Here is a 27,170-nt window from a genome sequence, read left to right as displayed (position 1 = left end):
AGTTTCGCTTCATTTTGTCATGGATGTTGTAAATATTAATTGACGCGCTATGACATGAGGGAGAGGCGGGGCCTCGAGTAATTTGCGGGGCCCTACGCAGCTTGCGTAGTGAGCGTATAGGGCGGATCGGCTCTGGGTAGGTGCTAGCGTTGAGATTTTTGTCAGTGCAGGTAAACTTAGGCAGGTCTAGCTGAAAGCTAAGCCTGTTTGTTTTGATCTGTGGCTGGGAGTGGTTTAGAGTAGGCTGGTGACTCACAGCCAGTTTCGTTTTGCTTTGTCCTGCTGGTTTTCAGACACTATAGACTGGCCATTTTGGGGTTATGTGAAACAGTACACCATGTTTATTATATTATGTTATAGTATATTGTATTGTATTTTATTTATAGTCCTCTTTTCCATTTTTGTCAGTCATTTTAATGCTCCTGAAGAAGCGCAAGGTGCGTAACATGTAGAGCGAGCCTAGAACATTCTTTCATCGCTTCCCTGTAATATAACCACACTCCTGGATCCATCACTATAATGGAATGATCTTATTCATCTCCAAGTTTCCATGCAGTTGTTAATTGGTTATGTACAGTAGCTGCACTTTATTTTTTATTTTTTATATTTGATTTATGAATGTAGATTTAAAAAATATAGATCTTCTATGTTTACAATAAAAACTATATTTTTATATAAACTGTTTGGTTGTGCCTATAAAGTCCAAACCTCCTGTTCAACTTCTTTCTCACAGCTAGTTTCACCTTTCGGTTACCTCCCTTCTGCTTCTAGAGGCTTCAAGAAAGAAGGAGTGGGAGAAGGGTGGAGCTGTCTGGGGTGGTCTAAGGAGCCCTGACCAATCCCCAACTTGGATTGGCAGGGGGCAGGCCTCCTTAAAAACCTAGAGTCAGCCCAGATGGTGAGGAGTTGTTCAGGTGGAAGAACTGGAGATGGAGTGTTAGGCTGTCGGGGGGCCTTGGAGGGAGCTGTGAAGGAACCCCACATAAACCAAGGGGTGTCCTGAAAAGGAGCAAGAGAGAACAGCGGGGAATACTGCCAGGCAAGTCTCCAGGAGGGATCCATCAGGTGTCGGTGAGTGACAGGCACAGTCGGGGGAGCTGGGAGAGGCATGCCAGAGAGGACTGGGAGGTAGTCAGAGATGGATGTAGAGCCAGCAGAAGAGACTGTGATGTACTGGAAAGGTCAGGCTGCTGCAGCTGGGAGAGCTGTCAGGGTCAGCAACGCCTGATTGGAATCAGTAGTCCATCAAAAAGGTCAGCAAGCACCAAAGAGGGGCCCATAATAGGGAACTTTGCTAAGGCCTGGCTGAAACCAGAGTTAGGCCAAACCATGTGCTAGCTAAGCCTAAAGAAGTGTGCTGGAGGGAGAAGGAGAGATAGTCTGCAGCAAGTGTTGTGTAGAAGGAGAATATCTAAATTGTCCCATACCATGCAAGAGTAATTTTCTGGGCATTCCATGAATTCCTTTACCCCATCCAAGTTCTAATCCCTCAATAAAATATAAAAACAAAGCTGATAGACTGTTCATTGTCTGGAGAGTGACTGGAAGTGAATGCCAGGCTGGGCAGGTGAAACTACTATATTCTGCAGCCCCTACGGGGGTACCGATACAGAGAGAAAGTCTGCTGCACATTGCCCAGCACACATAGAGAGAGAGAAAGACTGCTCCACATTGCCCTGCACAGAGAGAGAGATAGAGACACTGCTCTACATTGCCCTGCACATAGAAGGAGAGAGACTGTTCTATATTGCCCTGCAGAGGGAGAAACTGCTCCACATTGCCCTGCACAGAGAGAGAGAGAGAGAGAGAGACACTGCTCCACATTGCCCTGCACAGAGAGGGACTGCTCCACATTGCCCTGCACAAAGAGCGAGCGAGACTGCTTCACATTGCCCCACAGAGAGAGAGAGAGACTGCTCCACATTGCCTCGCAGAGAAAGAGAGAGACTGCTCCACATTGCATCACAGAGAAAGCAAGAGACTGCTTCACATTGCCCCTCAGAGAGAGAGAGACTGCTGCACATTGTCCTGCACAGAGAGAGAGACTGCTGCACATTGTCCTGCACAGAGAGAGAGACTGCTGCACATTGTCCTGCACAGAGAGAGAGACTGCTGCACATTGTCCTGCACAGAGATAGAGACTGCTGCACATTGTCCTGCACAGAGAGATTGCTCCACATTGTCCTGCACAGAGAGAGAGACTGCTCCACATTGCCCCTCAGAGAGAGAGAGAGACTTCTCCACATTGCCCTACAGAGAGAGAGACTGCTCCACATTGCCCCTCAGAGAAAGGAAGAGACTGTTCCATGTTGCCCCTCTCTCATTGCCACACAAAGAGAGAGACTGCTTCACATTGCCCCTCAGAAAGAGAGAGAGAGAGAGAGACTGCTGTATATGTCGTGGTCGGAGGTAGAAGGGAAACTGTCGCCACTAAGGGACCATCCACCTTGTTACCAGGGACCACCGTGAATAGCTGAAGCAAGTACCAGAGCAGTATTCTCACCGACCGGGGACGGTGAAGAATTGAGAAACTACAGCAGGTGTCAAGCCAGGGACTAGCCAGCAGAGGTGACGCTTGCAGAGCAGTCTTGTGTGCCAAGGCAGGGACCGAGCAGGCCAGTGGGTTGACACTTGAGGAGTATCTGTGAGTGCCAAGCTAAGGACCCAGCAGGGACGTGGGGGTGACGCTTGAGGAAGATACTCAGTGAGAGGATTGGAAGAGCTCAGGAGATCCAGTGGCAGTGGATCAGCGGGTCTAGGTGATAGACTAGGAGCTCAGTTGAGTGAAGATCGAAAGAGTAGATTGTGGAGAAAGTAGAAGAGTTCATTGCAACCTTTGCTAGAAACTGTTCAAGATTGTTGCCATAGGAGAAAGCATGTCTACACATGCAGATGTGGCGTCTGGCTGGGTGCCTTTCCCTGCATGGCTGTCTACCTATAGAAGTCTCTGAGTCTGCTAATTAACATTGCAACTACTAAAGGATGTCCTGGCCTTAAACCCTCTTTCCCACAGTTTTGTTTAAGGGACAATAAATTCAAGACATTCAAGAAGTGAATCTACTTTACATTGCACCCACAATGCCTCGTAACTCACTCTACACAGAAGGATGTCAGCTGTCCCTAACTCTGGAGCTCACCATTAGGCCTGGAGAGGCCCGGGACTTGGCTGCATCCACATTGTCCCTCAGAGAGGGAAAGAGACTGTTCCACATTGCCCCTCAGAGAGAGAGACTGCTCCTCTTTGCCACACAAAGAATGAGACTGCTCCACACAGCTCCTCAGAGAGAGAGAAAGAGACTGCTCCATATTGCCCCTCAGAGAGAGCGACTGATCAACTTTGCCACACAAAGAGAGAGACTGCTCCACACAGCCCCCCAGAGAGAGAGAGAGAGACTGCTCCACACAGCCCCCCAGAGAGAGAGAGAGAGACTGCTCCACACAGCCCCCCAGAGAGAGAGAGAGAGACTGCTCCACACAGCCCCCCAGAGAGAGAGAGACTGCTCCACATTGCCCCTCAGAGAGAGCGATATACTGCTCCACATTGCCCCTCAGAGAGAGATACTGCTCCATTATAGCCCTGCAGAGAGAGAGAGAGACTGCTGTGCCCCAACAGAAAGACTGCACTACAAATCCAGAGAGAGAGCCTCAGCCTGCCCAGCAAACAAAATGAAGAGACTGCTCCCAAGCCCCCCCCCCCCTCCTGGCCCTCAAGTCAGTTTGCCTGATTCACCTACATACTGGTAATGGAAAAGCGCAGGGAACAATTCAGACCCCTCCCCACCCCGATACAGCCCCACTGCCAGCTGCCCACATCTTCTTTTCAAATGTGGCGGGATGTGGAAGGGGGCGGTTTACAGTAGAGTTCTGAATGTAATTGTCGGTGTTGCAGAGGTGCAGACTGACAGTGCGCAGCAGCACAGACCCTCAGTCACACACTCCACCACAAGGGCTCCTCTGTGCCACCCGCTTGGCTCCTGGCATTTCATAGCCTGGCGTGGTGTGGTGGGAAATGCGTCATGATATTGTCACTTAGTAGGCGTATTGCATAGCCTCTTCCAGACCCGCGCCCCGGTGCCAGCTGAATGCAGGATCAAATTGGATCATTTCGGGCATCTCCAGAACTGCGCATGCACAGTTCCAAGCCAAGCCGCTCACAGCCATTTTTCACTGTCATTTTTCTCCTGCTACCGGCATTTACATGCAGGAAAAACGTTTCCTGTTTTTACAAGCTGCCCGTAAAAATACGGGCGGTTGGCAACACTGAAGTCACTATATGCACTGCATACATTTAGCAGTCCTAGTACCCACAAAATATTCCTAATTACTGTACCACAACTGACAGACTCCCAGACACAAATAAAGGACAAAGGATAATTTTTTAAAAATCAAAACCTTAAACATTTCCATTACATACGCTTTTATGCACACAAAAGGATATCATTTTGTTTAACTGAACCTACCTCAAAGAAGAACTTGATTAAAACCAACAACTGTTGAGTCAATGAACACCTTGGTCAGGACTATGTAATGTACAACATAATGTATAGAGTGAAGGGGTCAGGAGTAAGTAACATACAAAACAACATATAGAGTGCAGCAGTCAGGATGAACCCTCTGTTCACATCAGAGCCCCCCTTATATCAAAGTCCCCAGAACCCTCCTTACACCATAGTGCCCTCCTTACAGAGTTCTTCCTTACATCAGAATCCACAGAGTTCCCTCTTAGATTTAGAGTATCTCCAGCATTCCCCCTTACATCAGAGTCCATAGCGTCCCCCCTTACATTAGGCTCCACAGTGCTCCCCCTTACATCAGGGTCCACAGTGTTCCCCCTTACGTTATGGTCCACAGTGTTCTACCTTACATTAGAGTCCCCTCCCTTACATCAAAATTCCCAGACCCTTCCTTACATCAGAGTCCCCAGAGTTACCCATTACATCAGGGTCCTCAGGGTTCCCCCTTACAGTGCAAGGAGGAATTCTGTGGACCCTGATGTAAAGGGGAATGCTGCAGACTATGATGTAAGGGGGGGGTCGCTGGGGACTCTGGTGTAAAGGGAAACGCTGAATAAAGGGATTCTCTGGTCACCAGAGCCTCCCCCACCTTACATCAGAGTCTGCAAAGTTCCCCCTTACATCGGAGTCCCAGAGTTCCCCATTATATCCAAATCCACATGGTTCCCCCTTACAGTGCAAGGGGGAACTCTGCAGACCCTGATATAAGGGGAAACTCTGCAGACCCCGATGTAAAGGGGGACTCTGCAGGCCATGATGTAAAGATGATGTAAAGGTGAACTCTGCAGATGTAAGGGGGAACTCTATTGCCCCGTACACACGGTCGGACATTGATTGGACATTCCAACAACAGAATCCTAGGATTTTTTCCGACGGATGTTGGCTCAAACTTGTCTTGCATACACACGGTCACACAAAGTTGTCGGAAAATTCGATCATTCTGAACGCGGTGACGTAAAACACGTACGTCGGGACTATAAACGGGGCAGTAGCCAATAGCTTTCATCTCTTTATTTATTCTGAGCATGCGTGGCACTTTGTACGTTGGATTTGTGTACACACGATCAGAATTTCCGACAACGGATTTTGTTGTCAGAAAATTTTATAGCCTGCTCTCAAACTTTGTGTGTCGAAAAATCCGATGGAAAATGTGTGATGGAGCCTACACACGGTCGGAATTTCCGACAACAAGGTCCTATCACACATTTTCCGTTGGAAAATCCGACCGTGTGTACGGGGCATTTGAATTCTGCTGTAAAAGGGAACTCTGATGTAAGGGAGTCTCAGGTCATCAGAGCCCCCTTACATTCACAGCCTGCAGAGTGAATACACTATGGTAAGTGGGGACACTGATGTAAGAGGGGAATGAGAACTCTGATATAAGGGGGGGGGCTTTATATCAGTGTCCCCACTCCCCTCTTACATCAGTGTCCCACCTTACCTTAGGGTCTCCACATTAGTGTTTCCATAGTGTATTCACTCCCCCCTTACATCAGTGACCCACTGCAGAGTAATTGACTGATTGCCCCTCAGACTCTGTTTGTCAGGGCAGTCACTCTGTGGTCTAGAGCTGTCACATACTGACCTCTTGTAGCAGTAAATTGTCATGAAACAAGAAAAGCCGCTCCAGGTAAATGAGTCTCTGGTTAATCCCCACACACACTAGTCAGGTGCTAGCCCAGCTCACATGCTTTGTAACATGAAGAAATAATTCCGGATGGCTGTACTTCCAAAAATCCTTTTATTGAAGCTTCATATGACAAGTGGTTGACAGATGGAGCAGGTAGACGCCTCTTCACACGCTCCACCTCCTTGCAGTCTCTTTCAAAAATTGTGAAAAAGGTGCCAAATGCCATTCACCCTATGCCATACATTGTTATAAATTGTGTGTCACGTACCTTATGGCAGAGCCTGATGTCTAGAGGGAGACCTCTCGTACAGCCCCTGCTCAAGGACCACTAATGCTACGACAGTGGCCGCGAGAGCGTGGTGAGGTAAGAGTGCCTGTAAGATTGTCCATTTGTCGCGGAGGCAGGTGCGTCACCAGGGTTGGGCTGGATAGCTAAAGCAGCGGATGGCAGCAGGAACAACAGACCCCAGGCTGGGTAGGCAGCAGCTAGTAGCAGATGCAGAAAGACTGGCATCACACAGCAGATGGAGGACCAGCATCACCAGGCACAATGCAGAGCAGGACAGATGGATGACTGGATGCAGGGTCAGACAAGCCAGGTCAGCAACAGACGATCAGGTATAAACATAAATAGCAGGCAGAGAATGGTCAAGATGCAGGCAGAGGTTGGCAACAGGATAACAGGCAGATGTGTAGTTTGTGACCAAAAGGGTCCCACAATGAGACATTTTTGTATTTTCTCCTGCCCCCTGAATCTGTTTGTCCTAAAAAGTTAAATTTTTTATGAGAACCTGTATGTGATATTTTTTGTAGATATTCGCCCACTGATTGGGACTGCCCCATCTAATCAGTTAGCAACAGCTGGTTGTAGAATGATCATTTTGTTTGATTTTGATTGTCTTTCTGATTATATATTTTGAGGTATGTTGAAACATTTCACCATATTAACATATACATTGATCAATATAAGGCTGCAATTGATGTTTACATATTTCCTATTTTAGAGCTTGGCTGTAGTGTATCTTCCTGAAGAAGCGGGTTTTTACCCGTGAAATGCACCTGCATCAGAAGTCGCAGCGAGCCACTCATTCCCTGACTGCAGAGGGGTTGATGAGGAAAATACAGAGAGTATCACAATACAATTTGTTGTTTATGTCTGTGGTATAATCATATATTGTTTATGTCATGTTTATACTTGTTAAACTTTGTATAATAAAATCTTTTTGATATTTTACCTAATTGGTACCGCTAAAGTCCTTAATCTAGTGTTCTAGGGTGTTTTTTTGTAGAGATAAACAAAGTCTTAAGGCAAGCTGAGGTCAGGACAGGTGGAGTGCGTAGTCAGGATAAGCCGGGTCAAACACAGGAATAAAACACAGATCACAGGAGCAGGAACACGGGTAAAACTGCAGATCAGACAGCAATGTACTTGTGCAAACGAGTGAAGGTGAATAGTGATCAGCGCAACTGAGATGTAGTAAAATGAAATGAGGTAAAATCAACAAAGGAAGAATCCTCTGTGTAAATATGTCAAAATAGCGACTGTGCAGATATGTGTGAAATAATTTACTTTGTAGTAATGTGCAAGAAGTAGGCAATCCTAATCCTGTGCAAACAAGCAATTCTATGCAGAGATATAGGCTGTTCATACAGATATGTGAATGGACAATCTTAATCCTGTGCAAAGAAGCAATACTGTGCAAAAGAGCAATACTGTACAAAAAATTCTGTGCAAAAAACAATAATACTGTGCAAAAAAACAATCCTGTGCAAGAAAATTTCTACATAGTGCACATATTCAATAATGTGCAAATATCCAGTATGATGACCGATACTGGGCACATTGTAAAACTATTTGATTCAATCCCAGATCCACTACATAAATAATAGGAACATTAATCGACTAGTCCATTAAATATTAAATGGTGAAAGGAGCTAAAGTGCAGACAGTGCTTCAAACAGGGTCTTCAATCAATGATCTCCCATGTGGAATCTTTATGTGCATCACTCAGTGCTCTCTAGACACTTACCTCAATGTAGATGGTACTAGGCTCTTTCAGATCAATCTGGTCGAGGAACCTCCCAGGATCCACTAATAGTGGATGGTGTTTCTCCTATTACTGTATTTCAAATGAATGCTTAAAGTGTGTCAGCGCAGCGCGGATGTTCACATATAGCAGGCAAATGTAAGGGATGAAAGAGAAACTCCCATAGCGCAATACGTATGAACACACCAATTTATTGATAAAAAGGCCAAATGGGCACTTTCAACAATGAAAAGTTAAAATGGCAGAGCTGTAAATTTAGCGGCCTTACAGACGCCTCTTACATCACTTCCGGTCTTGCGGTGCCTGGTCACTCTCTATGCATTACAACACATCACGTGTCTTCATCAGGAGAACCAGATTGGTTCTAAGCCCAATCAATTTATGTAAAAAAACAGGAAGTGAGTTATCAGCCATTTTGTTGGAGTCCTGTCTCCAACATGGACGCAGCCATTTTTGATTAGTCTATATACAAATATACTTCTATGTTGTAAGGTATTCCCAAAACACAATTTAAGCAGACATTTTCTACAGGTACATAATAAGGATCCCTCACAACTAACATTTTGGGGCATTGAGAAATATAAGAGACTATGGAGAGGAGCCCATAGAATTAGGTGTGTCAGCCAGATGGAATCTAAGTGGATACACTCCCTCCATACTTTAGTACCAGACGGACTCAATGTAGAATTTGATCTGAATTGTTTTTTAAGCAATTTTTAATAACATGTTATTTATACCTTCTCTATACATTATTTTCGGCTCTTGATTGATCATTTAAGATATTTAAAAATATTTAAATATTTTTCTGGGAATATTTTTCTTTTTCTTTTTATTTTATATGTATTTTTATTTATTTTTATTATTATTGTATCTTTATTTTTATTGTTATTTTTATTTTCATTTTTTTATTTATATTTATTTTTATTTTTATTTTTATTATTTTATTTTGATTTATCTTCATTTCACTCATATATTTTATGTGTTCTGTGATCATATACTTCACACGTCTCCCATCTTTTAACTCATTAAATTATATTTTAGCAATAGTTTACATGAGAATACTGATTCTAGTAGTCCTTATACCTTGCAGTTTGTTTGATATACTCACCCACCAAAAACATGGCCGCCACTACCATTACAACAAGTATATTTGTATATAGACTAATCAAAAATGGCCGCGTCCATGTTGGAGACCGGAATCCAACAAAATGGCTGATAACTCACTTCCTGTTTTTTTACATAAATTGATTGGGCTTAGAACCAATCCGGGTCTCCTGATGAAGACACGTCACGTGTGGGAATGCATAGAGAGTGACCGGACACTGCAAGACCGGAAGTGATGTAAGAGGCATCTGTAACGTCGCTAAATTAACAGCTCTGCCGTTTTAACTTTTCATTGTTGTAAGTGCTTATTTGGCCTTTTTATCAATAAATTGGTGTGTTCATACGTATTGAGCTATGGGAGTTTTCCTTTCATCCCTTACATTTGCCTGCTATATGTGAACATCCGCGCTGCGCTAACACACTGGAAGCATTCATTTGAAATACAGTAATAGGAGAAAAACCATGCACTATTACTGGATCCTGGGTTTTCCTCGATCAGATTGATCTGAAAGAGCCTAGTACCATCTACATTAAGGTAAAGAGAGCACTGAGTGATGCACATGAAGATTCCACATGGGAGATCATTGATTGAAGATCCTGTTTGAAGCATTATCTGCACTTCAGCTCCTTTCACCATTTAATATTTAATGGACTAGTCGATTAATGTTCCTATTATTTTTGTAGTGGATCTGGGACTGAATCAAATAGTTTTACAGTGTGTCCAGTATCAGTCATCATGCATAGGATTGTTTTTTGCACAGTATTATTGTTTTTTGCACAGAATTTTTTGTACAGTATTGCTCTTTTGCACAGTATTGCTTCTTTGCACAGGATTAAGATTGTCCATTCACATATCTGTATGAACAGCCTATATCTCTGCATAGAATTGCTTGTTTGCACAGGATTAGGATTGCCTACTTCTTGCACATTACTACATAATAAATTATTTCACACATATCTGCACAGTCACTATTTTGACATAACAGTATTTACACAGAAGATTCTTCCTTTGTTGATATTACCTAATTTCATTCTACTACATCTCAGTTGCGCTGATCACTATTCATCTTCACTCATTTTAAGTGCACTGTATACACTTTAGGTTCAGCTGCAACGGGTTAGATTTATTTACAGATTTATCATTTTTATTCATTTATTTATTAATTTTTACTCACTGTGATAGCACGAGGGACTTTATTACATAATGTACTTGTGCAGCTGCTGCACTTATATAGGCCATTTGGCACCAGTGTTATTGGCTAACACACGCACAATACCCAGCAAGACGGGTACCTGCAATGCACATTTGCCTTTGCCTGGGAGCTTCGGCTCCACTATGGCCAGTACGTCCCTGACATTGTTATTGACATATATATATATATATATATATATATATATATATATATATGTCCTTGTCAGGAAGTGATGATATCATTCTTTGGTGCCAGCAATGCTCTTTCTTGTAGAAGTGATCTGAGTGGATAAACAGACGCCCAATTTGTTTTCCAAGCACCCGAAGGGGCTCCCTCACCCTGTCGCACACTGCCATTTCCAGGCTCTCCTGTCCCACTGGGGAGCTCAGGGCTACTGTGGGTGGTTGCGCCCGCTGACCATAGAGATGAAGGAGGACTTTGGTTTCCCAGTCATCTCTATGGTGTATAAAACGGGAAGCAACGAGGATTTCATCCTTTCCAATTCTATCTGTTTTTTTACTAGCTGTTACTAGCTGCTTTTGAGATATAATAGACTCCAGGTCTCTCAGTAAAAAGTACTTGCCGCTGCCCATGCTATCACAAGGGATGTTGTTCATTGATAGTAATAAAATTGAGCAAAACAAAAAAATCAAAGAGACAGTGTCAAAAAATAAATTGTAATAAAATAAATAAAAACATCAAAAACATTTTTTGAAGTGTCCCCATCCCCCTTGTGCTCATGCACAAATACGAATGCGTACATACTGTAGGTCCTGCACACATATGTAAACATTGATTGCTCTACACATTAAGTATCATCACAAACGTCCGTGTGAAAGCAATAATTCTAGTAGAAGAGGTCCTGTTTAATTCTAAACTGATCATTTTAGCTATCTGTAAGGGAGTAACTCTTCCCAATAACCACAAGTGTAAGGAGCATTCTTCCCTCTGACCATCACACCAATGTATCATGAGTTGTAGATTTACAAATTTTTAGCTCGGGTTCCTGAGACTGGAAAGTTATTTCAAGGGTTCCTCTGTGTTGAAAGGGTGGAGAAAGACTGGTTTAAAGTGTAACTAAAGGCAAAACTATCTTTTTCATTTTGGATAGAGTAATGGAGGGTCAGAACCCCTGTCTTTTTTTCCCCATCTGTGTCCCATTGGGGAGATCTCCCTTCACTTCCTGAGGCATTGACAAAACATAAAGTGAGAGGAAATCCTGGAAAATTAAGGGAATCTCTTGGGGCCCCCCAGGTCACTGGTGTCCCCTTTGGAAGATTTCCCCTTTATTACTTTTCCAGGGACAACCCAAAATGTGGGTTTTTCTTTTACTTTCACTTTCAATGATAATGGTAAACAGGATAAACAGAGAGGGTGAATCTCTCTAAGGGGGGCACAAATGGCAATAAAAACCTAATGGTGTGTTCTACTACCTCTCCATCCTATCCAAAACTAAAAAAGACAAAACGTTTTCCTTTAGTTATACTTCAACCACTTGCCCTGCGGAAGATTTTACCACTTCGTGACCAGGCCATTTTTTGCTATTCAGCACTGCGCTACTTTAACCACTTTCCGAGCATCCGCCGCAGTTGTACTTTGGCAGAATGGCAAGGCTGGGCGAAACGACGTTAGGTATCGTCGCTTCGCCCCGTGGCCACTAGGGGGCGCGTGCGAGCCCCCTGCTCGCCCACGGAGCCGATGCGAGTACCCGGTGGTCGCGATCACCACCGGGCTGTGGCAACCCTACTCCCGCCATCTGACAGCTCATCCTGCCCGCCTCCCGCTGCATGCCCTGGTCAATGATGTCGCAAAGGGGAGGGGGCGGGGGTCACCTGGTGACATCACGGGTGGCCCTGCCCCTTAGTTTATTTAGTGGCGGAGCTGCCCAAGGGCAGGAGCTAGCATCAGGTGCAAACCTTTTCTCCTTTTCTCTTTTTTCGGGTCGGCAGCGTTCATCGTGATTGACGCTGGATTTACTTTGGGGGACTTTGGCTTTTTTTTGTTTTTTAATAAAGAACTTATCAAAAACTGTCTCTGTGTCGTTATTGATTTTCGACAATTTTTTTGGTGAATGAGTAGGGGTAAAATGTTCCCCCTACTCATTCACATAGAGGGGCCGGGATCTGGGGGCCTTCTTGTTAAAGGGGGCTTCCAGATTCCGATAAGCTCCCCTGCCCAGAGTTGTGAGGATGAGGCCCTGAAGAATAATATTAATGTATAATATTCTTGTATCTCAAGGCATTTCTGGATGAATAGCATTAATAGTCAAACTGACTTAAAAACAAAGTATGAGTTTATTGTCACATAGTTGGCATCATAGATACAATGTAAAAAGTATAACAGTTCAGTTCAGCGTAGGTAAAAATATTTGAAATAGAATAAATAGTTATAAAGCTGTAATAAGCTTATGAAAGCATGTATGCTTCATGGCTGCTGCCTTCTGTCTCCATGCTGTCTCCTTCATGCAATCTGCGTCTTCCAAGACGGCTGGAGGAAGTGACGTAGTATTATTCTAAGAGAGGATCACCTGTCTAGCACTTGTCAAAGTGTACATGAATAGACCACTGTATTTGGAATTAACTGAAGATTGATTAGCCTTCTGTGTGTGTGTGTGTGCCTCTCTCCTAAAGTGTGTAAGTGTCCCTAAATATGGATGTCTTGTCTTTTTATGCTCCAAGTACATGTCATAACTCCACAAAGTTCAAAACCTTGTATGGCACGCATTAATTTCTGGTAACTTCAGCAATATGTCTATCTAAGAGGAGGTACTAACTCACAGAGTCATATATGGAGTTTGCTTGACAAGCCCACATGTAACACTCTATATTTGTAGTAATGTGCTGATTATGTAATATAACTAAACGTCTACTAAAATGAACACATATTACCAACTTTAACTACAATAAGTAAATACATACTAACATTATTAATTATGACTGAGACTATGCTAGTTCCAACTTAACCACTTGCCTACTGGGCACTTAAACCCCCCTCCTGCCCAGACCAATTTTCAGCTTTCAGCGCTCTCACACTTTGAACGACAATTACTCAGTCATGTAATAGTGTACCCAAATGAATTTTTTGTCCTTTTTTTCATACAAATAGAGCTTTCTTTTGGTGGTATTTGATCACCTCTAGGTTTTTTATTTTTTGCGCTAAAAATGAAAAAAGACCAAAAATTTTGAAAAAAAAAATGCATTTTTCTTAGTTTCTGTGATACAATTTTGCAAATTATTAATTTTTCTTCATAAATTTTGGCCACAATTTATACCGCTACATATCTTTGGTAAAAATAACCCAAATTACTGGATATTATTTGCTCTGTATGAAAGTTAGAGAGTCTACAAGCTGTGGTGCAAATCATAAAAAATTAATCACACCTGATGTACTGGAGGCCTATCTCATTTCTTGCGACCCGAACAAGTCAGGAAAGTACAAATACCCCCCAAATTATCCCTTTTTTGAAAGTAGACATTCCAAGGTATTTAGTAAGATGCATGGTGAGCTTTTTGATGTTGTAATTTTTTCCCACAATTCTTTGCAAAATTAAGATTTTTTTATTTTTTATTTTTTTTCCCCACAAAATTGTCATTGTAATGCCCTATACACACGGTCGGATTTTCCGATGGAAAATGTGTGATAGGACCTTGTTGTCGGAAATTCCGACCGTGTGTAGGCTCCATCACACATTTTCCATCGGAATTTCCGACACACAAAGTTTGAGAGCTTGCTATAAAATTTTCCGACAACAAAATCCTTTGTCGGAAATTCCGATCGTGTGTACACAAATCCGACGCACAAAGTGCCACGCATGCTCAGAATAAATTAAGAGACGAAAGCTATTGGCTACTACCCCGTTTATAGTCCTGACGTACCTGTTTTACGTCACCACGTTCAGAACAATTGGATTTTCCGACAACTTTGTGTGACCGTGTGTATGCAAAACAAGTTTGAGCCAACATCCGTCGGAAAAAATCCATGGATTTTGTTGTCGGAATGTCCGATCAATGTCCGACCTTGTGTACGGGGCATAATAGGTTATTCCTCTCACATGGCATGTATATACCACAAATAACACCCCAAAATACATTCTGCTACTCCTCCTGAGTATTACGATACCACATGTGTGGGACTTTTTCACTGCCTGGCCACATACAGAGGCCCAACATGCAGGGAGCACCGTCAGGTGTTCTAGGAGCATAAATGACATATCTAACTTGTTGACCACCTATTACACTTTTGAAGGCCCTGGAGCACCAGGACAATGACATGTGGCACTGATGGCAGATGGCACTGATACGTGGCACTGATGACACTGATGTGGCACTGATGACACTGATGTGGCACTGATGACAGATGGCACTAATACGTGGCACTGATGACAGATGGCACTGACAGATGGCACTAATATGTGGCACTGATGACACATGACACTGATGACAGATGGCACTTATATGTGGCACTGATGACAGATGGCACTAATACGTGGCACTGATGACAGATGGCACTAATACGTGGCACTGATGACACGTGACACTGATGACAGATGGCACTGATACGTGGCACTGATGACACGTGACACTGATGACAGATGCCACTGATACGTGACACTAATAACAGATGGCACGTGACACTGACAGGTGGCCCTGATGACAGATGACACTAATATGTGGCACTGATGACAGATGGCACTGATGACAGATGACAGTGGGGACAGATGGCAGTGGGGACAGATGACAGAAGACAGAAGGGACGGATGGCACTGACGTGACTTTTTTTTCGTTTTTTTTTTTTCACTGACCGCTGCCGCGGTTCGCTCTCCCTCCTCACATGCTGTCTCTGTGTGAGGAGGGAGAGCCGGCGATGAGAGATGATCTCATATGTTTACATATGAGATCATCTCCCATTGGCACCGCCGATTGCGGGAGCGTGCATCGCGGACGTAAACAGCAGGACGTCCAGGGACGGCCACCCGGCAGATAGCGTCCGCTGCCGTCTTTCTGCTATAGCGCGGGCGTGAATGGGTTAACAGTATTTAAACAAATATGTATAATTCCTCTAACCACATAGATACGCGTCTATTTTTAACTTCTCATGACATTCTATACCAAGATACCTTATATGTCATTACCAAACTAGCTACACCAGAAACTTCTAGCAATACTCAGCTTTAGCTGATGAAGGCCATTCATTCATACTGTACTTATTATGATTAATCATAAATCCAAAAATATTTTGCAAGTTTGCATTGAATATAAGTGCCAAATTATGACTTTGGAATAATGTTCTAACAATTCCCCCTGAATTATGATTAATCTTATTAAATTTAATTTAATGTATTTAAAATATCATCTGTATCACATACACACATCCTTGTATCAAATGATCGGACACAACATGCCTCAGAACTGAAGCAACTAGAAATAGCTCTCCTTCTAAACAATAAATAATGATATTTGAAGCGCTTCACAATGTGCATGAAAATGAATATATAAGAATAAATATAAATAGTAAAATAAATCCAGCGGTGAGTAAAAATTCCTAAAAAATCCAGCAATCAAAATAGTGTAAAATTATAAAAAATTAGTGACACCAAATGTGTAAAAAAACTCACATAAAAAATCCACATAAAAATAAATATATAGGGATGTATTCAGAAGGTTCAATTATACAGGTGTAGAATCCTGATTGGTATAGAGCTTTTGATCACTAGCAAAGCTGTTTAAAAACACTTGCTTAATCAAGGTGCTCATTGACCTTCATAGTAACAATGTGCTTTTTGCTTCTATTCACAACCAATGTGAGAATCATAAACAGGCAGATAAGAGAAAAACCAATCATTGTGCAATAGTTAGGATACCAAGGTACACAGGCAAACTTCAATCCACTCACGTGTGCCTTATAATGATAAGGCATATGCAGGTTTTACTATAGCAGTTAGCCACCTTAGACAGGAGCAGATTTAGTGCAGTACACTGTGTGATACTGCTGATCTGCACAGAGTGTCCTTGGCTCCTCCCACGCGTTACATCACAGTCACGTGACTTTTTCAAGGATAATACAAGCTCTGACGGACTCAGCTTTATAGCACAACAGCAGAGTGGTTGCCATGGCTACAGCATGAGTTTAACATCATCCTGCTTCCTGCATAAACTTCAATCCTGTTAAAACCTACTTTTATTAGACATATAATTCATATGAATATCGTTGGTTTATCAAAACCACGATTCCATGTGTAAAAAACGCAGTGTGTAAAAAGTAAAAAATATATATATTGATATCTCTAATCACGTTTACTTTTTCAACTCCCTCCAGTGGTCACAATTGGTATAACATCTCACAGAGGGACTATATGGTAAAGCGTTGTCTCTAATGGTTTTGATAATTGACCAGTGCCCCATGATATCACAAAAATGGGGTATCCACATGCTCTGCTCATAAATGTATGGAAAATGGAGTAAACAAGATGACATGATATATATATATATATATATATATATATATATATATATATATATATATATATAAAATATACATATATGAAATTAAAATAAGATATGATATAAGAAATAGGGAAATAATATTAAAATGTAAAATTAAAATCTAAAAATTCCATGATAGAATATTGCAAAAATGGATGATGACCATTATTTATATGCTAGAACTGAACCAAATATTGCCACTCAGAAAAAAACTGGTATTGGACAAATAATGAGAATATTGGACCAAAAAATAAATAAAAATAAAAAATAAAAAAATAATAAAATATAAAAAATTAAATTAAAATATATACCATAAAAATATATATATATAAATCTGACAAACCTCTAAAAATCCGAAATAAAACAATTCAGGTCGAATTCAATGTTCAAACCATGGGGTTCTAATGTACCCATCTGGAATATCCATTTGGATTCATTCTTGCTGAGTTCCCTCACTTTATGGGAACCCCTCCAATGAGCCTTATACTTTTGAATAGCCCAGAATTGGAGACCCCTAGGGTCTCTGTTATGATACCTATCAAAATGTTTTGAAACACTGTGTTTTGGATAGCCTTTTCTAATGTTCTGGATATGCTCTCTTATTCTCTTCCACATTGGTCGCTTCGTTCTGCCAATGTATTGGAGGGAGCAGGAGCACTGTAAAGCATATACCACCCCCTCAGTCCTGCAAGATATAAAATCCTTTATTTCAAATTCTTGTCCAGTATTTGTTGAAGAAAATTTCTGACATTTGTATCCATTTTGATTAGTATTTATGCAGGCATAACACCTTTTACAGGGATAGAATCCTTTACCCTGAAAAAAGGTTAAATCAGTTATTCTCTTGGGTGGGTTGGGTACATTTTTAGCTATGATGTCCCTTAGAGTTGGAGCTCGTCTATAAATGAATCTCGGTTTTTCTGGGAGTATATTTGCCAAAGTAGTGTCAGTTTTTAAAATAGACCAATGTCTTTTTATAATCCTCTCCATCCTCCTGTGTTGTATACTGAAGTCCATTATCAGAGGTATGTCATCTGTTTTGTCATTTACCTTGATTTTATCTTGGATCAGCGCTTCTCTTGAGGTTTGATTGACTTCTGTTATTTTTTCTTCTATAAAACATTTATTGTACCCTTTTTCTTCAAACCTCTTACCTATCCACTGAGCTTGTTTAAGATAGTCATTATTTTCTGAACAATTTCTCCGTAAGCGAATAAACTGGCCCTTCGGAATGTTGATTAACCATGGCTCATAGTGGCAACTCGTTACTGGTATATAGCTGTTCCTTTCCACCGGTTTGAAGAAAGTTTTTGTGCTGATGATATTGGCTGTTAGTTCTATTTCAAGATCAAGGAACTGGATTTTAGTCTCACTAATTTGATGTTCAAGTTTAATATTTTTTTGGTTCATATTCAAACGTTGGAAAAAGGATCTTAAACTCAGTTCATCACCCTTCCAAATAATAATACAATCGTCTATGAATCTTTTATAAAGAACCAGTTCCTTCGGAGTATTTAAAAAGATGGCATCCTCCTCCCATTTTGCCATGAATATGTTGGCTACACTTGGGGCATATTTAGCTCCCATCCCAATACCCGTTAGTTGTCGAAAATAATTGTCATTATACCAGAAGTAGTTATGTTGAATACCAAAGGCCAGGCTTCTAAGAAGAAATCTTTTCTGTTTAGAAATGAGATGGCTGAATGAATCCATAGTCCATTTAGATGCTTCTATTGCATCGCTATGTTCAATTATTGTGTACAGTGAAGCAACATCAGCAGTTGCTAACAGATATCTTCCATTAGGGTCCAGGGTCAGAGATTTTAATATTTGTAATAAATGTTTGGTATCATGTAGATAAGCTTTAGTGTTAGGTACTAGGGGTTGCAAGAATTTGTCCACATATTCCCCTAGTCTTGCATTGATCGATTGAATCCCATTAATGATGGGTCTTCCTGGTGGTGCCTCAGCATTCTTATGGATCTTCGGGATGGTGTAAATGATTGGAACTCTACATGTATCCGGTACTAAATATCTAGATTCTTTTTTGGATAGAATATTTTTGTTGATTCCTTTTTGAATCAAAGAGGACAGATCTCGTTTGTATTCTCTAGTAGGATTGCTACTGAGTTTCAGATATGTGTTATTATCGTTAAGTTGTCCCATCAGTTCCTGGTGGTAGTATTCCTTAGTACTACAATGGCGCCCCCTTTGTCGGCCGGTCTAATTATAATATCTTTATTTGCTTCCAATTGTTTTATACCTTGTTGTATATGCTGGGATTCCGAGATATTACTGAACTTGAGTTGTTCCAGGTCTTTGATCACCATTTTTTTAAACACCTCAATATGTTCATTATTTGTAGAGGGTGGATTGAATAGTGACTTATTTCTTAAATCACTATGCTGTACTCCTCTGCCAAGTTCCACTCCTTTGTTCAATGTAGATGGTGGTCTGGATAATAAGTATTTCTTGATATTCAATTTCCTGGTGTATTTTTGTATGTCAATATACATCTGGAATATGTCCAGATTCTTTTTTGGTGCATATTTAAGGCCTTTGTCCAGTGTGATTAATTCCGCTCGTGTGAGCTCTTTGCCGCTGAGGTTGTAGATGCCTTCCCCTAGTACTCTCTTTTTCTTTTGGGTTTGCCATCCTGCTCTGCATCCCCTTTTATGGTGTTTGGACTTCTTTCTCTGTTTGTATATTCCTGTAGGGGTGGGGGATCTTCGTTTCTGCGGAAATCTAAAAAAGATCTTGACTGTTCTTCCTCTATGTAATTTCTAAGAGGCTCGTATCTATTGGTGGTAAGCAATGGGCTCCTCCTATCAGGATATCTGTATTGGTCGTATTCTCTGGTCCCATTCCTATTACCATTGGACTGGTGGTCTCGAGATTCACCATTGCTCTGTTGATAGTCCCTATGATCTCTCCTATCCTGATCATACCGATAATCCCTTGGCTGATCCCTATGAGGTTGTTGGTAGGAGTTTCTGGGGTCATTTCTGGAATTATATTGATTTTCTCTTGGTTCAGTTCTAGTTGAATGTTGATAGTATCCTTGTTCCCCATACCTGGGGTACCTGCCATTTTCCACCTGATCATATTGCGATTCATTACCTGATTGGTGCGATCTTGATTGATTGTAGGGTGGATAGTGGGGTTTGTTTGGTCTTTTATTGGCATTATTTTTCCAGTAAGGTCTTCTTGGTGATTTATTTTTTGTTTTGTTCCTCCACCAAGGTTTTGGTGTTCTTGATCCATTGTCATGTGTGTTACTTTGTTCCCATTGTTTCTGTTGGTTATATCTTGGGGTTTCTGGTGTCCTGGATCTCCTTTCTGGAGTCCTATAATATGTATTTCTCCTGGGGCTAACTATCCTCACCTCTCTATCTGGTGATGAGGCTATAGACCCAGTTTTACCTTGTTTGGCATTGATTTGCCAATTGAAAACCTGTTCTAACTGATAATCATTGGTATCTCTGAGGTATTTTCTCTTTTTCCTTTGTTTCAATTCAACATCTTTCTGTTCTAACACTTTATTCAGTTGTTGAGTTAGTGATGAAAAAGGTGCTGTCTCTTTAAAAGGGTCCAGTGTGGTTTTGCATTCAGCAATTTGCTGGTTAATCATGTTTAATTTCCTTTGTTTCCTTTTTAAGGCAAAATGTACTAGATCCAGACCTTTATCGTTAAAAAATGTATACCACTCATTAGTTGCGTCTTGATCTGTCAAACCATCACAGATAGGTACATCCCATCTCAATCTTCTCGGGACAATTTTATCTTTAATGTATTGTTCATGAGCAGCTATGTCCCACCATAGGCTCACCTTTTTTTTCCATTAGGTGGCCGAATTTCCTAAAATTGGTGTCTAGATCACCCTTATCGGTGCTAGGTGCAGTGGAAAAAACATTTTCCAAATTAATTGTGCGTTTTTCAATAAAATCAAAAATATCCATCACTGCAGCTATATGTGAAAAAACTGAAAAATAAGTGGAAAAAATATATATAAAACACAAAGCGCTGTGATGCTAAATAGCTGATAATTACATATAAAACCAAGTGAGGCTGCTATCAAAAGAGAGTGTTTTCAGAGTCACTTAAAAAGAATAAATAATGATATTTGAAGCGCTTCACAATGTGCATGAAAATGAATATATAAGAATAAATATAAATAGTAAAATAAATCCAGCGGTGAGTAAAAATTCCTAAAAAATCCAGCAATCAAAATAGTGTAAAATTATAAAAAATTAGTGACACCAAATGTGTAAAAAAATTCACATAAAAAATCCACATAAAAATAAATATATAGGGATGTATTCAGAAGGTTCAATTATACAGGTGTAGAATCCTGATTGGTATAGAGCTTTTGATCACTAGCAAAGCTGTTTAAAAACACTTGCTTAATCAAGGTGCTCATTGACCTTCATAGTAACAATGTGCTTTTTGCTTCTATTCACAACCAATGTGAGAATCATAAACAGGCAGATAAGAGAAAAAACCAATCATTGTGCAATAGTTAGGATACCAAGGTACACAGGCAAACTTCAATCCACTCACGTGTGCCTTATAATGATAAGGCATATGCAGGTTTTACTATAGCAGTCAGCCACCTTAGACAGGAGCAGATTCAGTGCAGTACACAGTGTGATACTGCTGAACTGAACCAAGAGAAAATCAATATAATTCCAGAAATGACCCCAGAAACTCCTACCAACAACCTCATAGGGATCAGCCAAGGGATTATCGGTATGATCAGGATAGGAGAGATCATAGGGACTATCAACAGAGCAATGGTGAATCTCGAGACCACCAGTCCAATGGTAATAGGAATGGGACCAGAGAATACGACCAATACAGATATCCTGATAGGAGGAGCCCATTGCCTACCACCAATAGATACGAGCCTCTTAGAAATTACATAGAGGAAGAACAGTCAAGATCTTTTTTAGATTTCCGCAGAAACGAAGATCCCCCACCCCTACAGGAATATACAAACAGAGAAAGAAGTCCAAACACCATAAAAGGGGATGCAGAGCAGGATGGCAAACCCAAAAGAAAAAGAGAGTACTAGGGGAAGGCATCTACAACCTCAGCGGCAAAGAGCTCACACGAGCGGAATTAATCACACTGGACAAAGGCCTTAAATATGCACCAAAAAAGAATCTGGACAAATTCCAGATGTATATTGACATACAAAAATACACCAGGAAATTGAATATCAAGAAATACTTATTATCCAGACCACCATCTACATTGAACAAAGGAGTGGAACTTGGCAGAGGAGTACAGCATAGTGATTTAAGAAATAAGTCACTATTCAATCCACCCTCTACAAATAATGAACATATTGAGGTGTTTAAAAAAATGGTGATCAAAGACCTGGAACAACTCAAGTTCAGTAGAATCTCGGAATCCCAGCATATACAACAAGGTATAAAACAATTGGAAGCAAATAAAGATATTATAATTAGACCGGCCGACAAAGGGGGCGCCATTGTAGTACTAACTAAGGAATACTACCACCAGGAACTGATGGGACAACTTAACGATAATAACACATATCTGAAACTCAGTAGCAATCCTACTAGAGAATACAAACGAGATCTGTCCTCTTTGATTCAAAAAGGAATCAACAAAAATATTCTACCCAAAAAAGAATCTAGATATTTAGTACCGGATACATGTAGAGTTCCAATCATTTACACCATCCCGAAGATCCATAAGAATGCTGAGGCACCACCAGGAAGACCCATCATTAATGGGATTCAATCGATCAATGCAAGACTAGGGGAATATGTGGACACATTCTTGCAACCCCTAGTACCTAACACTAAAGCTTATCTACGTGATACCAAACATTTATTACAAATATTAAAATCTCTGACCCTGGACCCTAATGGAAGATATCTGTTAGCAACTGCTGATGTTGCTTCACTGTACACAATAATTGAACATAGCGATGCAATAGAAGCATCTAAATGGGCTATGGATTCATTCAGCCATCTCATTTCTAAACAGAAAAGATTTCTTCTTAGAAGCCTGGCCTTTGGTATTCGACATAACTACTTCTGGTATAATGACAATTATTTTCGACAACTAACGGGTATTGGGATGGGAGCTAAATATGCCCCAAGTGTAGCCAACATATTCATGACAAAATGGGAGGAGGATGCCATCTTTTTAAATACTCCGAAGGAACTGGTTCTATATAAAAGATTCATAGACGATTGTATTATTATTTGGAAGGGTGATGAACTGAGTTTAAGATCCTTTTTCCAACGTTTGAATATGAACCAAAAAAATATTAAACTTGAACATCAAATTAGTGAGACTAAAATCCAGTTCCTTGATCTTAAAATAGAACTAACAGCCAATATCATCAGCACAAAAACTTTCTTCAAACCGGTGGAAAGGAACAGCTATATACCAGTAACGAGTTGCCACTATGAGCCATGGTTAATCAACATTCCGAAGGGCCAGTTTATTCGCTTACGGAGAAATTGTTCAGAAAATAATGACTATCTTAAACAAGCTCAGTGGATAGGTAAGAGGTTTGAAGAAAAAGGGTACAATAAATGTTTTATAGAAGAAAAAATAACAGAAGTCAATCAAACCTCAAGAGAAGCGCTGATCCAAGATAAAATCAAGGTAAATGACAAAACAGATGACATACCTCTGATAATGGACTTCAGTATACAACACAGGAAGATGGAGAGGATTATAAAAAGACATTGGTCTATTTTAAAAACTGACACTACTTTGGCAAATATACTCCCAGAAAAACCGAGATTCATTTATAGACGAGCTCCAACTCTAAGGGACATCATAGCTAAAAATGTACCCAACCCACCCAAGAGAATAACTGATTTAACCTTTTTTCAGGGTAAAGGATTCTATCCCTGTAAAAGGTGTTATGCCTGCATAAATACTAATCAAAATGGATACAAATGTCAGAAATTTTCTTCAACAAATACTGGACAAGAATTTGAAATAAAGGATTTTATATCTTGCAGGACTGAGGGGGTGGTATATGCTTTACAGTGCTCCTGCTCCCTCCAATACATTGGCAGAATGAAGCGACCAATGTGGAAGAGAATAAGAGAGCATATCCAGAACATTAGAAAAGGCTATCCAAAACACAGTGTTTCAAAACATTTTGATAGGTATCATAACAGAGACCCTAGGGGTCTCCAATTCTGGGCTATTCAAAAGTATAAGGCTCATTGGAGGGGTTCCCATAAAGTGAGGGAACTCAGCAAGAATGAATCCAAATGGATATTCCAGATGGGTACATTAGAACCCCATGGTTTGAACATTGAATTCGACCTGAATTGTTTTATTTCTGATTTTTAGAGGTTTGTCAGATTTATATATATATATTTTTATGGTATATATTTTAATTTAATTTTTTATATTTTATTATTTTTTATTTTTTATTTTTATTTATTTTTTGGTCCAATATTCTCATTATTTGTCCAATACCAGTTTTTTCTGAGTGGCAATATTTGGTTCAGTTCTAGCATATAAATAATGGTCATCATCCATTTTTGCAATATTCTATTATGGAATTTTTAGATTTTAATTTTACATTTTAATATTATTTCCCTATTTCTTATATCATATCTTATTTTAATTTCATATATGTATATTTTATATATATATATATATATATATATATATATATATATATATATATATATATATATATATATATATATCATGTCATCTTGTTTACTCCGTTTTCCATACATTTATGAGCAGAGCATGTGGATACCCCATTTTTGTGATATCATGGGGCACTGGTCAATTATCAAAACCATTAGAGACAACGCTTTACCATATAGTCCCTCTGTGAGATGTTATACCAATTGTGACCACTGGAGGGAGTTGAAAAAGTAAACGTGATTAGAGTTATCAATATATATATTTTTTACTTTTTACACACTGCGTTTTTTACACATGGAATTGTGGTTTTGATAAACCAACGATATTCATATGAATTATATGTCTAATAAAAGTAGGTTTTAACAGGATTGAAGTTTATGCAGGAAGCAGGATGATGTTAAACTCATGCTGTAGCCATGGCAACCACTCTGCTGTTGTGCTATAAAGCTGAGTCCGTCAGAGCTTGTATTATCCTTGAAAAAGTCACGTGACTGTGATGTAACGCGTGGGAGGAGCCAAGGACACTCTGTGCAGATCAGCAGTATCACACAGTGTACTGCACTGAATCTGCTCCTGTCTAAGGTGGCTGACTGCTATAGTAAAACCTGCATATGCCTTATCATTATAAGGCACACGTGAGCGGATTGAAGTTTGCCCGTGTACCTTGGTATCCTAACTATTGCACAATGATTGGTTTTTTCTCTTATCTGCCTGTTTATGATTCTCACATTGGTTGTGAATAGAAGCAAAAAGCACATTGTTACTATGAAGGTCAATGAGCACCTTGATTAAGCAAGTGTTTTTAAACAGCTTTGCTAGTGATCAAAAGCTGTATACCAATCAGGATTCTACACCTGTATAATTGAACCTTCTGAATACATCCCTATATATTTATTTTTATGTGGATTTTTTATGTGAATTTTTTTACACATTTGGTGTCACTAATTTTTTATAATTTTACACTATTTTGATTGCTGGATTTTTTAGGAATTTTTACTCACCGCTGGATTTATTTTACTATTTATATTTATTCTTATATTTTAATTTTCATGCACATTGTGAAGCGCTTCAAATATCATTATTTATTCTTTTTAAGTGACTCTGAAAACACTCTCTTTTGATAGCAGCCTCACTTGGTTTTATATGTAATTATCAGCTATTTAGCATCACAGCGCTTTGTGTTTTATATATATTTTCTCCTTCTAAACACTTTACTATTTACTTTAGCTCCTCTTAGATCTATCTATTCAAAATCGTAAAGATTTTAAATATATAGATTTTAAAAATGTATAAAATAAGGATGACTAATATCAATAATGAAAAATAATAATTAAAATAAGTAAAGGATGTAATAATATATTTCCATATTTGTGCTCAAATAATATTTTAGCTCTTTGGAAATATGCTTTACACTCTAATAGGGCGTACACACGGTCGGACTTTCTTCGGACATTCCGACAACAAAATCCTAGGATTTTTTCCGACGGATGTTGGCTCAAACTTGTCTTGCATACACAGGGTCACACAAAGTTGTCGGAAAATCCGATCGTTCTGAACGCGGTGACGTAAAACACGTACGTCGGGACTATAAACGGGCCAGTGGCCAATAGCTTTCATCTCTTTATTTATTCTGAGCATGCGTGGCACTTTGTCCGTCGGATTTGTGTACACACGATCGGAATTTCCGACAACGGATTTTGTTGTCGGAAAATTTTATCTCCTGCTCTCCAACTTTGTGTGTCGGAAAATCCGATGGAAAATGTCCGATGGAGCCCACACACGGTTGGAATTTCCAACAACACGCTCCGATCGGACATTTTCCATCGGAAAATCCGACCGTGTGTACGGGGCATAAAACTTGTCATAACTTTCCATTGTTCTTTTAAGAGTGATATGTTTCTTAAGTTATGAACAAAAGATGTTCTATTAACTAGAATGATTGTGCAGTTATAACCTAAAAATATTCAATATATGAATAAGGAAGAATAAATAAAAATAATAATCATATTAATCCTAACTTAACTGCTTGCCGACCAGCCGCCGCAGTTTTACCTTACATCTCTTCGCCTTTTGGCCACTAGGGGCGGCGTGCACGCCCGCAGCTTGTGCATGGACCTGATGCGAGTGCCCGGCGGGCGTGACGACCGCCAGGCTCCCGCGATCGTTCGCGACAGAGCGAGAAACGGGATCTGTGTGTGTAAACACACAGATCCCGGTTCTCTCAGGTAAGTAGAGACAGATTGTGTGTTCATACTGTGTATGAACAGCGATCTCACTCTCCTCCTAGACACTCAGTCCCATCCTCCCTTCAGTTAGAACACACCTAGGGAACACAGTTAACCCCTTGATCGCTCCCTAGTGTTAACCCCTTCCCTGCCAGTGACATTTATACAGTAATCGGTGCATTTTTATAGCACTGATCGCTGTATAATTCTCAATGGTCCCAAAAATGTGTCAAAAGTGTCCGATGTGTCCGCCGCAATATTGCAGTCCCGATAAAAATCGCAGATCGCCGCCATTACTAGTAAAAA

At 40.3% G+C, this 27,170-nt stretch overlaps 1 long non-coding RNA gene across 1 annotated transcript in view; it reads left to right on the top strand.

Annotated features, from left to right (window-relative positions):
• Positions 1 to 7,378, top strand: part of LOC141133198 (uncharacterized) — a 42,414-nt gene extending 35,036 nt beyond the window's left edge. The window contains exon 3 of the long non-coding RNA XR_012243020.1: positions 7,149 to 7,378. This is a non-coding gene — a long non-coding RNA (uncharacterized lncRNA). The remainder of the gene's footprint in view (positions 1 to 7,148) is intronic.
• Positions 7,379 to 27,170: the final 19,792 nt, after the last annotated feature.

Source organism: Aquarana catesbeiana, linkage group LG03 (genome assembly GCF_042186555.1).
Source record: "Aquarana catesbeiana isolate 2022-GZ linkage group LG03, ASM4218655v1, whole genome shotgun sequence".
NCBI classification, from domain to species: domain Eukaryota; kingdom Metazoa; phylum Chordata; class Amphibia; order Anura; family Ranidae; genus Aquarana; species Aquarana catesbeiana.
This window is presented reverse-complemented; position numbering and strand designations above follow the sequence as displayed.